The sequence below is a fragment of the Artemia sp. Qi Xiang Cuo genome, chromosome 13 (genome assembly GCF_049724085.1).
Source record: "Artemia sp. Qi Xiang Cuo chromosome 13, ASM4972408v1, whole genome shotgun sequence".
Lineage (NCBI taxonomy): Eukaryota > Metazoa > Arthropoda > Branchiopoda > Anostraca > Artemiidae > Artemia > Artemia sp. Qi Xiang Cuo.
Window position 1 is genome coordinate 8457126 of NC_142806.1, and position 12244 is coordinate 8469369.

Below are 12244 nucleotides of genomic sequence, written 5' to 3' on the forward strand. Positions count from 1 at the left end.
TTTGTCAATAATACGATTAACCGTAGAATAAAGAGACATTTTCGTAAAATCAACGATATTTCACAATGTGAGGCTCCGGAAAAACCTTCTAATATAATCTATCTTCCGTACATCCCAAGAATCACAACAAAAATAAAAATATTTGCAAAAAAAATATTCTGTATTTAGTTTTCAATAATAATTTTAAAATCAAAAATTTTTTAAACTCCGGTAAAGATAAAACCCCAGTTACTCGCCAAAGAGGGATTTATCAAATACCATGTGATTGTGGCAATTACTACGTTGGTAGAACTCATCAGAATCTTGAAAGGCGGATACACCAGCATAAAGAAGACATAGACAAAGCGCTGGTTGCTAATAGTTCTAATATCTCCTTTGATTCTACTTTAGCTAGCTGTATATCTGATAATCCTAGCCACATAATACTTTTTGAAAAATCTTTTCTCATTAGTAGTGATTTGGGGATAAAATAGGTAGTTCGGGAATCTATCGAAATTAGGCTCAAAATAAATTAAAATATTTTATTTATAACTGAGTTATTAAAATTTTATTTATAGCACTGAATTCTTTATACTCAAATCTAATTAAAAATGATCTTACAAAATATTTTATTAAACCAATTGACAATAGTATTGAACCCGTTACAAAAAGGCCTTTAAGACTAGCTGCTAAAAAAGCAGGATTAGCTTTGAAAACTTGCAGTTAATAATTTTATTTTATTTTGTTTGAATGAATTCATCCTCTCTCATTTATTTATCAGTCCTGATTGAACTTCGTTGAAGTAAGGATACTGGGGCTGTTTTAAAAGTTTTTAAGAGCATTTTTAGTTTAAACTTCATATTTTAATGTAAGTTTTATATATATATACGGTATATATATATATATATATATATATATATATATATATATATATATATATATATATATATATATATATATATATATATATATATATATATATATATATATATATATATATATATATATATATATATATATATATATATAAATATATATATATATATATATATATATATATATATATATATATATATATATATATATATATATATATATATATATATATATATATATATATATATATATATATATATATATATATATATATATATAATTTTTCTTTAATGTTGTGTTGAAGACAGCCCTTGGACATAGGGCCGAAATATTCACCGATTTAAATTGCGCTGTCTTGGAAAAAAATTCCCTATTGTTTTTAAGTTGTGTTTGTTTGATATGGAAAGGCAGTGTGGTCTTCGTCAATATTTATTAAATTAAAATACCTCGATTTTTTTATTGAAGGCATGGATGCCAAAAAAGTTATTTATTTTCTTAACTTAAAGCAGAGAGGTTACCTTATGAAGGCGATATCCAGAGGGAGGGGCTAGGGGGTTATCTTTTTTAAATGATAATACCTTGATTTTTTTTTTGAAAGCAGGGATGCCAAAAAGTTAATTATTTTTTTTTTTTTAAAGTGGAGATGGAAGAAAATGATATCAAATTCCCTGGGAAACCAGAAATATTTTGATAGACCCAGGGCCTTGTTCTTGAATTGAAAATCAAGTATTTTTGCAGTAGGCATCAAGACATGGCTAATTGTAGGAAAAAAGCCAAGACAGATAGTCCAAGTAATTGGGACTTGTTCATTGTCTTGGGTATTTTGGATTTCTTACACATCTAAAATTGGGATGAATTCTGTTCCCACTTTTGGATAATAATCATGATAAAACAGAAAAAAACCTTTTTTCATTGTCATTGGAGAAATCCCAAATTGTAGCTATAACTTGATACTTGTGCTTTTTTTATGCAATTAATTAAAACTTTTTCCACAAAATAAGTTTTTCAAAGAAAAACAAAGAACTCCATTAAACCAAAAATGAGCAAAAATAAAATCAAATAATCTACCAAGCGTGTAACTACCACAAAACAGCATCGATAAATAGATGAAACCCAAAACGAAGAGAAATTACAATAAATAACCGAGTCAAACTAAAAAACGTGCAGAAATTAACATGAGGGCTCAAAACCCCTATGCCTTCCCAAAGCCAGAACATAATTTGTACTTTACTGAAAAAAATATAAATGTTTTTATGTTTATAACTTTAATAAATCAAATAATATTGACATTTTAATTAATAAATATCAGTATATATATATATATATATATATATATATATATATATATATATATATATATATATATTAAACTGACAATGCACATTCACTTGTTTTTTTTTCTTCAGTAAAGTGCAAATTATGTTCTGGCCTTGGAAAGGCATAGGGGTTTTGAGCCCTACTCATGTTAATAACTTACAACCCTTGCCCTGAGGGCTGTGGGGGGGGGGGTGGGGAGTCATCCTCAAAGACCTAATTTCCAGAACTTTCAACTACGTAAACAAAATGTCTATCTTAAAATTTTGATTGGATGTATTTGGGGAAAAAGTGGGCCTGAGAGGGGGGTTAGTTGCACTCCAATCACTTTCGACTATAAAAAAGGGCACTAGCCCTTTGAATTTCCAATCAAATGAGCATTTTTTTAAGTTTCTACGACAACACTTTCTATAAAAATCTTATATGCCCCTTGGGCATAACTTACAACCCTTGCCCTGAGGGCTGTGACCTCCTCAAAAACATAATTTCTATCTGGAAATCAACTATGCTGAACAAAATTGTAATCTCAAAATTTTGATTGGATGTTTTTGGGGAAATGGTGGACATGGAAGGGGTGTTAGTTGCCTACCAATAACTTTTGACTATTAAAAAGGGCATTAGCCCTTTGAATTTCCAATCGAATGAGCCTTTTTTCAAGTTTCTATGACAAATATTTCAATAAAAACCTTATATGCCCCCAGGGCATAGCTTATAACCCTTCCCCTGAAGACTGTGGGGGGAGCGTCCAGGTCAAAGGTATAATTTCCAGAACTTTCAACTGTGTTGAACAAAACGGCTATCGCAAATTTTTGATTGGCTGTGTTTGGGGAAATGGTGGGCATGGAAGGGGTGTTAGTTGCCTTCCAATCACTTTCACTATTAAAAATGGCACTAGGCATTTCAATTTCCAATAATTTCCAGAACTTACAACTATATGGAACAAAATGGCTATCTCAAAATTTTGATTGGATGCGTTTGGGAAAAAGGTGGGCGTGAGAGGGAAGTTAGTTGTCCTCCAAAAATGAAACGAGATATAAAATTTACTTACATTAAAACGATCCTTTCTATCCTTGTCGCTTGGTTTTGAAGTATATGATTAATACATAGTATTATTTATACATTTCAAAAAAAAGTTTATTTGCAATTCCTCCTTATTCTTCCTTGGTGGCTTATAAGATGAACCTGGAAGAGAATTTAGGCATTCAATATAAATATAGAAACCTAAATGATACGAAATATAAAATTAACTTAAGTGAAACTGATCCTTTCCATCATTGTTTCTTGATTTTGAAGTATATGATTAATATATTGCATTAATCATTCCTTCTTCTTCTTCTATTTAACAGCAGGCGGGCTTTTCAGTAAAACTATTTAGCCCTTTTCCTTCTGCTTCACTCTGTGGGCTACAGAGCTACTGGCTTGATTGCCTCATATATATTAGATATATTCAGATATCTTTCAGCAGATCTTTCGACTCTAGGAGTTCAAATATAAGATGATAGATGTCGATTTCTATGCTCTGTGTGCAGGTATAGTTGGCTAGGCTCTTGACTGATAGTGGGATTTTGTGGTGTTTGAAGTATTTTAACAGTTTAGAAAGCAAGGTATGTTGTGCAGACGTCAGCATATTACATTCAAATAGGCAATGGTCAATTGTTTCATTATTCATATTACAATGCCTGCAAAGAGGGGACAGGGGAATTGAACCACTTGAATTAGAAATCTTATATGAAAATGCAAGGAAATTTAGTCCATTTGTTCCAGAACGAATTCTATGATAAATTTTAGAAAGATACTTATTGGGAAAGGGGGAAAGGATAGGATTAATCTTATTGAAATTAACATCTGATAGCCTCCATTGGTAAATATTTCTAATTGGGATTGGTCTCCCACTTGGCTGGTCAATATTTATAGCACTTTTTGCTATTTCATCAACCTGATGATTACCACTTATACCAGAGTGGCTAGGAATGTACTGAAAGTAAGTGTTTATGCCACTTGAAGCAAGATTATCAATAATACTGAGACAATGATAAGTGTCAATGTCCAACTTATATTGAGGAGCTGAGGCCAGCAACTCAAGGCTTGATAAAGAGTCGGAATAGATGATAATATTATTCAATTTTTCAATCAAAGATTGGTTTTGCTTAAGGTGTTCTAATGCCATGACTATGGCATTTAACTCAGCAGACATTATAGATAAATTATTAAATAATCTCTCGCCCATTGCAATTTTCAGGTGAGGAAGGAAAACACCACTTGCAACCTTCTCATTCATTTTTGACCCATCAACAAACATTTGGGAGTGATTTTTATAGGTAATTGTATTAAGTTCTGCAAATTTTTTCTGAACAAAAGCAATGGGGGTTAAATCTTTATTCCATTTTGAAGATTAAGTATTTATTAAGGGAAATGACCAATTCCATGGAGGAGATTGGGGAAAAGTAGGTGCAATAGACTTTGCTGGTACAGGGAACTTCTTTTGAATATTGGCATACTCATCTGCAATACCTCTATACATGGCTGGATTTCTTAACCAATTATGTAATGTGTGTGAGCTATTTGATTTGATCAATAATACTGTGACAATGATAAGTGTCAATGTCCAACTTATATTGAGGAGCTGAGGCTAGCAACTCAAGACTTGATAAAGAGTCGGAATAGATGATAATATTATTCGAATTTTCAATCAAAGGTTGGTATTGCTTAAGGTGTTCTAATGCCATGATTATGGCATTTAACTCAGCAGACATTATAGATAAATTATTAAATAATCTCTTGCCCATTGCAATTTTCAGGTGAGGAAGGAAAACACCACTTGCAACCTTCTCATTCATTTTTGACCCATCAACAAATATTTGGAAGTGATTTTTATAGGTAATTGTATTAAGTTCTGCAAATTTTTTCTGGACAAAATCATAAACTTCAACAGAAATTTTATTTGCAGTTTCTTCTTTTTCTTCCCTAGTGGCTTATAAGATGTACCTGGGAAAGAATTTAAGCATTCAATATAAATATTGAAACATAAATGAAACAAAATATAACATTAACTTACGTGAAACTGATCCTTTCCATCATCGTTTCTTCATTTTGAAGTATATGATTAATATATTGTATTAATCATATACTTCAACTCTTCTTCTTCTATTTAACAGCAGGCGGGCTTTTCAGTAAAACTATTTAGCCCTTTTCCTTTTGCTTCACTCTGTGGGCTACAGAGCTACTGGCTTGATTGCCTCATATTTATTAGATATATTCAGATATCTTTCAGCTGATCTTTCGACTCTAGGAGTTCAAATATAAGATGATAGATGTCGATTTCTATGCTCTGTGTGCAGGTATAGTTGGCTAGGCTCTTGGCTGATAGTGGGATTTTGTGGTGTTTGAGGTATTTTAACAGTTTATAAAGCAAGGTATGTTGTGCAGACGTCAGCATATTACATTCAAATAGGCAATGATCAATTGTTTCATTACTCATATTACAATGCCTGCAAAGAGGAGACAGGGGATTTATACCACTTGAATTAGAAAATTTATATGAGAATGCAAGGAAATTTAATCCATTTGTTCCAGAACGAATTCTATGATAAATTTTAGAAAGATACTTATTGGGAAAGGGGGAAAGGATAGGATTAATCTTATTAAAATTAATATCTGATAGCCTCCATCGGTAAATATCTCTAATTGGGATTGGTCTCCCACTTGGCTGGTCAATATTTATAGCATTTTTTGCTATTTCATCAACCTGATGATTACCACTTATGCCAGAGTGGCTAGGAATGTACTGAAAGTAAGTTTTTATGCCACTTGAAGCAAGATTATCAATAATACTGTGACAATGATAAGTGTCAATGTCCAACTTATATTGAGGAGCTGAGGCCAGCAACTCAAGACTTGATAAAGAGTCGGAATAGATGATAATATTATTTGAATTTTCAATCAAAGGTTGGTTTTGCTTAAGGTGTTCTAATACCATGATTATGGCATTTAACTCAGCAGACATTATAGATAAATTATTAAATAATCTCTCGCCCATTGCAATTTTCAGGTGAGGAAGGAAAACACCACTTGCAACCTTCTCATTCATTTTTGACCCATCAACAAATATTTGGAAGTGATTTTTATAGGTAATTGTATTAAGTTCTGCAAATTTTTTCTGGACAAAAGCATAAACTTCAACATAAATTTTATTTGCAGTTTCTTCTTTTTCTTCCTTAGTGGCTTATAAGATGTACCTGGGAAAGAATTTAAGCATTCAATATAAATATTGAAACATAAATGAAACAAAATATAACATTAACTTACGTGAAACTTACGTTTACGACAAAAGCAATGGGGGTTAAATCTTTATTCCATTTTGAAAATTCAGTATTTATTATGGGAAATGACCAATTCCATGGGGGGGATTGGGGGAAAGTAGGTGCAATAGACTTTGCTGGTACAGGGAACTTCTTTTGAATATTGGCATACTCATCTGCAATACATCTATACATGGCTGGATTTCTTAACCAATTATGTAATGTGTGTGAGCTATTTGATTCAATTTTTGTAAGATGTTTTATCAAGAGTAAGCTACGTCTCTCCCTTATTGTTGTTAATCCACTCTCCATTAGCAGAAACTTGGTGCTTGTGGGTTTCCTAAGACCAAATATGATACGTATTATATCATTTTGTGTTGTTTCAATTTTTTGCATCTGGGTCTTTGCACATGCACCATATACAATGAGCCCATAATCAATATGGGGTCTTATATGTGATTTATAAAACTGGAGTAAGGTTTTCTCCTTACAACACCAGGGTGTGGAAAGAAGTCTTTTTAGTATATTTGCTTTTCTATAACATTTTTTTATTGTGTTTGAAATGTGAAGGTGGAAATTAAGTTTTTGGTCAAGCATGAGACCTAGGTAATTAATATTATTATCTTCTGGTATAGTTGTTTTATTTAGAGTTAGTTTTGCATTAACATGGTTTCGCTTCCGGTGAAATTGGATTATTTTTGACTTGGTGGGTGCAATGGGTAATCTGAATGTTGAGAGAATTTTTCAAACTGGAAAAGTGACTTTTGCAGATTTGACTGTGCTATCTGAAAGGTGTTGCCAGATGACCATAGCACCAGATCATCAGCATATTGTAGATTCGTGTGGGGTAGGTTCATGTCCCAGAGATATAGGGCAAAAAGGAGGCAACGGAGGACTGCTCCCTGAGGTAGGCCTTTGGATATTGTCTTTTGGGGTGAAGAGGCTGAACCAACACAAACAATGAAACTTCGCACTTCTATGAAGGATTTAATAAAGGATACTAGCTTAGGAGGTACTCCAAGGTTTGCAAGTTTATTTAAAAGGATTTGGTGGTTCACATTGTCATAAGCTCCTTCAAAATCTAGGAAAGCTGCCACTAGGATATTATTTTTTGAGAAAGATTCATTTATTGCATTTGTTAGCAAAATGAAAGCATCTGTTGAGGAGTGGTATTTCCTGAATCCAGTTTGAGTGTGTGGGATCATGTTATTTTTCTCAACAAACCAGAGGAGTCTGTGATAAATCATTTTCTCCATTATTTTCCCCATCACAGGTGTAATCATTATGGGCCTATAAGACTCAGGGTTATCTTTTGGTTTATTTTTCTTTGGGATTTGTAGGAGGGACGAACATTTACATATATTGGGGAACCTAGAAGATGCCCAAACGTGATTATAACAATTTAGCAGTTCTTGTTTGTATGAAGCTGTGAGATTCTTTATCCATGTAGGGTGTATATTGTCATAGCTACTGCTAGTTTTGGACCTAATATGATGTATTGCATTATTCAATTCCTGGATTGAAAATGGATTAGTTATGTACTCGGATCCGGGGCGTGGTTGGTAACTAGGGTTCATAGGACTTGTGGACAGTTTGCTTTGATTATTTGATGTTAGCTTATTAAAAAAAATAGTTGCAAATAGGTTAGCCTTTTCAATATCATTGTCATAATGGGTATTATTATGTATAAGCTCATACAGGAGTGGGTTGGGAGAAGTCTTTTTCCCACATATGTGGCTTATGACTTTATGTATAATTGGCTCATTTGTTTCTCTGGAGAGATTATTTGCAAAATTATTCCAGTATTTATATTTAGCATCTATTATAGTCCTTTTTAGATTAGATTCTTCTTGTAATTTTTTTAAATATGTAGTAGGTGTTGTTTTTTTTATGAATTCTGTCCTAGCTGCCTTTTTTATCCTCCATTTATTTAGGCACTTATTTGTTCACCATGCTTTAGGAATTTGTTTAGGGAATGTTTTCTTAGGTGTTGTCCTGGGAATAGCATGATTAGCTGTATTTATTAGTAAAGATGTCAACGCTTCAGCATGTGTGTCAACTGTTGTGTTAGAAATGCATGAACTTTAGGTGAAATTTGTAATTTCATTATTTAGCTTATTTTGGAAAATAGACCAATTTGCTTTAGTGTTGATATATTTGGATGTATGAGATGAAGTTTCAGCGGGTTCATTTAGGGAGCAAACTATAGCAAAGTGGCCTGTACATAGACTATCAATTTTATTTATGTAAATTTTGTTCAAAAAATTTAAAGACACAATTTGTAGGTCAATTGTGGAGAAATTGCCACTTTTGGGGTTGAAATAAGTATTCAGGTTTGGAGGGGTAGCAACAACTAATTCATTATTATTTGAAGTCATATGCTCAATAAATTTACCAGCTTTATTTGCTGGTTTATTCCACCACAAAAGGCTGTGGGCATTGAAATCACCACAAATAATGATATTTTTTAACATATTAGATTTATTTATATAATTAAAGAAATCCTTGGCATCTGTAGTTTGGCCATTAGGGTTATAAAAGCTTATTATGTAGGTTTTTAAATTATTCAGCCAAACACTTATACCAATTACATCAACATCATTTTCAAAATCTGGAAAATTGATGCCACAAAATTTTATATTATTATTAACTAATAAAGCTACACCACCTCCTTTTCTCTCTGAAGATCTATCCTTTCTCAGGATAGTATATCCCAGAGACTTAATTTGTTGGTTTTGGGTTAAATGAGTTTCCCGGAGGCAAGCAATATTAATGGAATTATTATTCATAAATGATATTAGTTCATTTAGCTTATTTTCTGTGAGTGATCTTACATTCCATTGGAATATTGATAAATGTTGTGTTGTTGATTTATTCTTCATATGACTGTGTATCAATGTTCAGCTTTGTTAAGAGTAAAGCAAGATCTTTTTTTGCTTGAATGAGCATATCATCTGGGATGTAGGTTTTTGCCAATTCTGCAATAATTTTTGTTTTCTGTAGTTGATGTATGTTCATGGCCTGGACTGCATTACAGTTTAGAATGAATAAGCATATATTTGGGGATTGCATTTTTGGTAGTGCATCCTGTTTGTTGGTTAAGGGATTGATTCCTGGTAGTGTTTCTGGTTTGTTTCTTCTTGGGAGGGAGGGCCAGGCTGGCCTCATCTCACCGGAAAAGGAGGCTTGTCGGCTTGGTGATTCCTTCTGATAGGGATTTGAGCTAGGGGGCTTAGAAGATGATGTTTTCTATGGGGTCCGTGATGCCGTGGGGGCGTTTGACTTGGGGGTTTCGGTTGGTTTCATCACAGGCTTTATTTGGTATTGTTGGGCAGCATTTGCTTCCATTGCTGCAAAGGGGTATGGGATGGCCTTCTCTGTTGATATTTGGAGTGTTAGAGCTCTTTTCTTGTATGCAGGGCATAATGATTTATTTGTAGATTCATGTGGGCCTTTGCAATTGATGCATGTAGGCTGAGTGTTGTTGCAAGTTGTCAGCTCTTTAGGATGGAAAGATTTACAATTACTACACTCTTGGAGAATTTCATTGCATTGGTTTGTCGTGTGTCCCAGTTTGAAACACTTCTGACACTGAATAGGCTTAGGTTTGTATTCCTTGTGTGGTTTGATTTGCCCAAATAGGAATAATTTTTCTGGGATATCAATTTTATCCTTCAGTGTGAATAAGAAGGATCTACTAGTTTTTAGGCCATTAGAGTTAGGTTTTCCAAGTTGGGTAACATCCTCAACTGGGATTGTGTTTCCAGCCCTATTTGAAAGGCCTTCTTTTAACTCCTGAGTAGATATCTCTGGGGGAACATTATAAACTACTATTTGTGTTGGTGATTGTTTTGGGTTCCAATTAGATGCAATAATTGGGGTATTCAGAAAAGGTTAATTTTTGTATCTGCTGATTTCTGATCTTCTACAGCTATTAGCAGAGATCAATCTCTGTTAATTTTTAGATAGAACATTGATTTTAGCAATTTAAAAATTTCAACTCTTATTGCAGTTATAATTTTTATTTAAAAGGGGGTAGTGGGAGTAATTTTAAGGTAAATTCCTAAGTTTTTGGAGGGAGGATCTTGGGCAGGGAGAGGGGAAATGCTTTTAATTGGGGAGATTTTTTTCTTTTTTTTAGAACTTCTAGAGAGGACCTCTTGAAACCCATTATCATCATTTATGGTTACATTAGCCCCTACACTTATCATTGTCCTATTCTCCGAATTGGAGCTTTCATTAGAACTTTGAGATAGGGTGCTTGACCAGACAGGATGGGTATCTTTCACTATGACACTTTCACAGGAATTTGATTTGGGATCTGGGGGGACTTTTTTTTGGAGGACTTCTAATCATTGCCTATTGGAAAAAGCTTTAAACACAAAAATAAAACTAAAACAAGAAGGGAAAATAGATGATATCAAACCGTCTGCACTATACTATGGGGAGGATAAACACCACAGTATAGCCCTGAGGATGACTTGAGCAGAATTGGTTTAGTACAACTGCTGATTAGAAGAGATAATATTCCCAAGAAAATATATTTCGATTTTCTTATAAGGTTGCTGTTGCCATATTTCCAAACTGAATTGAGCGTCCACTTCAACAGAAAGTTTGTTTACTGTTACTTCTTTTTCTTCCTTGGTGGCTTATAAGATGAACCTGGAAAAGAATTTAAGCATTCAATATAAATATTGAAGCATAAATGAAACAAAATATAACATTAACTTACGTGAAACTGATCCCTTCCATCATCGTTTTTTGATTTTGTAATATATGATTAATATATTGCATTAATCATAGGCTTCAACAGAAAGTTTATTTGCAGTTACTTCTTTTTCTTCCTTGGTGGCTAATAAGATGAACCTGGAAAAGAATTTAAGCATTCAATATAAATATTGAAACATAAATGAAACAAAATATAATATTAACTTACGTGAAACTGATCCTTTCCATCATCGTTTCTTGATTTTGAAGTATATGATTAATATATTGTATTAATCATATACTTCAACAGAAAGTTTTTTTGCAGTTACTTCTTTTTCTTCCTTGGTGGCTTATAAGATGAACCTGGAAAAGAATTTAAGCATTCAATATAAATATTGAAACATAAATGAAACAAAATATAACATTAACTTACTTGAAACTGATCCTTTCCATCATCGTTTCTTGATTTTGAAGTATATGATTAATATATTGTATTAATCATATGCTTCAACAGAAAGCTTGTTTGCAGTTACTTCCTTTTCTTCCTTGGTGGTTTATAAGATGAGCCTGGAAAAGAATTTAAGCATTCAATATAAATATTGAAACATAAATGAAACAAAATATAACATTAACTTATGTGAAACTGAACCTTTCCATCATCGTTTTTTTATTTTGTAATATATGATTAATATATTGTGTTAATCATATGCTTCAACAGAAAGCTTGTTTGCAGTTACTTCCTTTTCTTCCTTGGTGGATTATAAGATGAACCTGGAAAAGAATTTAAGCATTCAATATAAATATTGAAACATAAATGAAACAAAATATGATATTAACTTATGTGAAACTGAACCTTTCCATCTTCGTTCATTTATTTTGTAGTATATGATTATTATATTTTATTAATCATATGCTTAAAAAGAAAGTTTGTTTGCAGTTACTTCTTTTTCTTACTTGGTGGCTTGTAAGATTAGCCTGGAAAATAATTTAAGCATTCAATATAAATATTGAAGCATAAATGAAACAAAATATAACATTAACTTACGTGAAACTGATCCTTTCCATCTTCG

At 32.5% G+C, this 12244-nt stretch overlaps 1 protein-coding gene across 2 annotated transcripts in view; it reads left to right on the forward strand.

The window, feature by feature from the left end:
* The window catches only part of btz (CASC3 exon junction complex subunit), a 109611-nt gene that overhangs the window by 11444 nt on the left and 85923 nt on the right, over positions 1-12244 (forward strand). Inside the window, exon 1 of one of the 2 annotated variants that reach the window (XM_089098796.1) lies at positions 6274-6296. The exons of the other annotated variant lie outside the window; for it this stretch is intronic. The gene's annotated coding sequence lies outside the window, so the exon portion shown is untranslated. Of the gene's footprint in view, positions 1-6273; positions 6297-12244 lie in introns of those variants that run through there. 2 annotated transcript variants of the gene reach the window in all.